Source organism: Myotis davidii, unplaced genomic scaffold (assembly GCF_000327345.1).
Source record: "Myotis davidii unplaced genomic scaffold, ASM32734v1 scaffold2092, whole genome shotgun sequence".
Taxonomy (NCBI): Eukaryota; Metazoa; Chordata; class Mammalia; order Chiroptera; family Vespertilionidae; genus Myotis; species Myotis davidii.
In genome coordinates, this window is record NW_006283292.1 from 29,632 (window position 1) to 32,327 (window position 2,696).

General features: G+C 42.8%; 1 pseudogene; it reads left to right on the forward strand.

Annotated features, from left to right (window-relative positions):
- The window catches only part of LOC102773000, a 23,260-nt pseudogene that overhangs the window by 3,831 nt on the left and 16,733 nt on the right, over positions 1-2,696 (forward strand).

Sequence of the window (2,696 nt, forward strand, 5' to 3'; positions counted from 1 at the left end):
GGATAGGGTTTTTCAAAATGCTAACACTCCGAATTCAAAAGGTTCGCCATCTATTGGGGTCCGGCCCCAGCAGGTTCAGGGGTTCCCAAAGGTGTGGACAGAGTTGGCGAAGAAGGAATGACACAGAAGCAGCATTCAGTTGATCAGCATAGTGAGGTTCTCTAGCCAGGTTCAATTTCCCCCTCCCCTTCTGTGTTCATCAATCTTTTGTCCTGCCGTCAATAATTCTCTCTTTTCCCATGTAAATCTCCAGTTTCTTAACTTTGCCCACTGCCCTGATGCAATATACCTTCTGCAAGGGGAGAGCAGTGAGGGAAGCTATGAATATTCACCCAGTAAAACTTTTTTCTGACACACATGCTTATGGAGTGAGTGCCAAAAAACAGCTGCAGGGGGAGTTGTGTTGAGGGACACTGTTGTAGAACACTGTTGGCCTCCTGATTCTGTTTGGGTGTTACACACTCAGACAGTGAGAGCCCAAGGCAAAGGGGCCCAGGATGCCTTCATGGTTTCCTCTCTATAGCGTGTGCCTCTACTGACCAGCGGGTTAAGGCTATCTTTTATAAACATGAATTGGTAACTTAATACAAGCTCACTCCTGTTTTAATATTTTACATTATTTTATTAAAACCCAGTCAGTGGCACCCCATCTTTACTGCGGGCCACTCTTAATTGACTTCAGTGGGTCTATGCACACCCTGAAATTATATGGAGAACATTGCGAATACCGGCATTTTCCCACAGAGGGCGCTATAGTTCTCATCAGGTTCACCAAGAAGCCCATGACCCTTGGAATACAGTTCATAAGCCTTGGACTCCAGAGAGTGTCCCAGGCCCCATAGCAGAGGACTCTCTACCAATTGTCCGGACCTCAATCGCCAGTCCCTGCCTCCTGCTTTAAGCCCCGGTAAAAAGTATACACTGCATTCCACACGCTGCCCCTGACTCACTCTGCTTTCTTGAGAGCCATTCCTCCCTTTGTTCCTCCTTCTAAGGCTCACACTTTATGTTGCCCAGTTGACATTGACCACTTTACACCCTTCTTAGCGCAGGCCTCTTCTCCTCATGAAAGTCTTGCTTGAGCTCACTCTGGGCTCCTGCCTTCCCAAGCTCTTGCCGAATTATTTTGAAATATACATCTGCAGTTCTGTCTTTCCCACTCCACTTTGCCCAACACCTTTACTACTACAAGGGCTGACCAGCAGCCCCTGGACGATGGATGAACAGATTACTCAGACACAGTTTGACTGTGAGAGAGAGGGCTAAGGGGCTCCTGGCTCTAGTGGCCAGAGCAGCCTCAATTGCCTGCCTTGTTAGCTTTTTCTAGCAGATTTTATCTTTAGATACAATTAGTAGGGTGAGTAATCTTGGGAGGACACGGGTGTTTATATTGTCATCTATGCAAGTGCATCCAGGGATTAAGCATAAGGATTCCAGTAAACACCTGGGGTCTGTATGTAATCAGACTTGTTTGGAAATGTCAGGAATAATTAGGGGAGCCGACCTTGACACTCCCCTATGTCTCCCCTAAGTCAGAATTTCAACCAAGAGGGCAGGTGGCCTTCCACACACATTTCTTTTATCAGAATGTCCTCCTTACAACTTTCCAACCAAATCTCTTGTGCTCTCCAACACACTACAGTTACAAGTTAATGTAACTACACAGTTTAATTCTGCACCTGACATATTACAAAAGGAGCAAAATATGTACATGTTTGTTGAAATGAATTGGTACAAAACATATTATATCCTGAATGAGGCTTCAAGGAGCTTTATTTAACACTGAAAAAATAAATAATACTATATCTGTACTGTTTTACTATTTTATAAGAGGATAAATTAATGTATTATGTCTGTAATTGATTTCTAAAGAAATTTAAAATAATTATGCACAATAGTATGCACATAAGATGTTCCTAAATCAATGGTAGATTTTTTTCTCTTCTGACCAAAAAGCAGTCCTGTGTTCTCTTTTTCTAATATATACTAGAATGAACTAGAAAGTTTGTTTACCAAGGTCTTTGAAATTATGTTACTTATCTAGGACAATGTATCTCAATGCGGGTTTTGCTCATTAACACTGCCCTTTTGCCTACTCTTTTTTGTCAAGCTGAGGGCCCTGTGGTGACCTCCCAGTATGACTGCTATGGCTGCCTGTACACCCTGAGGACTGTCCCCCCGGACTTCGATCCTGTTCTGAGACATGCCATTGAACATTTTAACAACCACACTAATCATTCCCACCTCTTTGCTCTTAAAAAAGTAAAAAGGGCAGAGAGAGAGGTTTGTGCTTTAGTTTCCTTTTCTCACAGTATTGTTAAACTTTGTTGGATCTTTATGTTTAGAGTTTCATTACATAAAATAAACCATTGGTCAATAGAAAACCTATGATTCTGTTACTGGTGGTGAGGGAGCTCTTTTATGTCCTCATTTGACTGGCATAGGAGGTAAAGTGCTTTCTCTTGAGTCAAATTGATTAGCATACTACAATATATAAAAGGCAAAAGTGTGGCTAATCAGACCCCTGGCTCTGAGTTTGGTTTTAATGAATGGGTAGTCAGAAATACATGTTTTTCTTAGAGATGGTGAGATGAAAAGATCATTCTAGCCCAGGGGTGGGCAAACTTTTTAACTCGAGGGCCACAATGGGTTCTTAAACTGGACCGGAGGGCCGGAACAAAAGCATGGATGGAGTG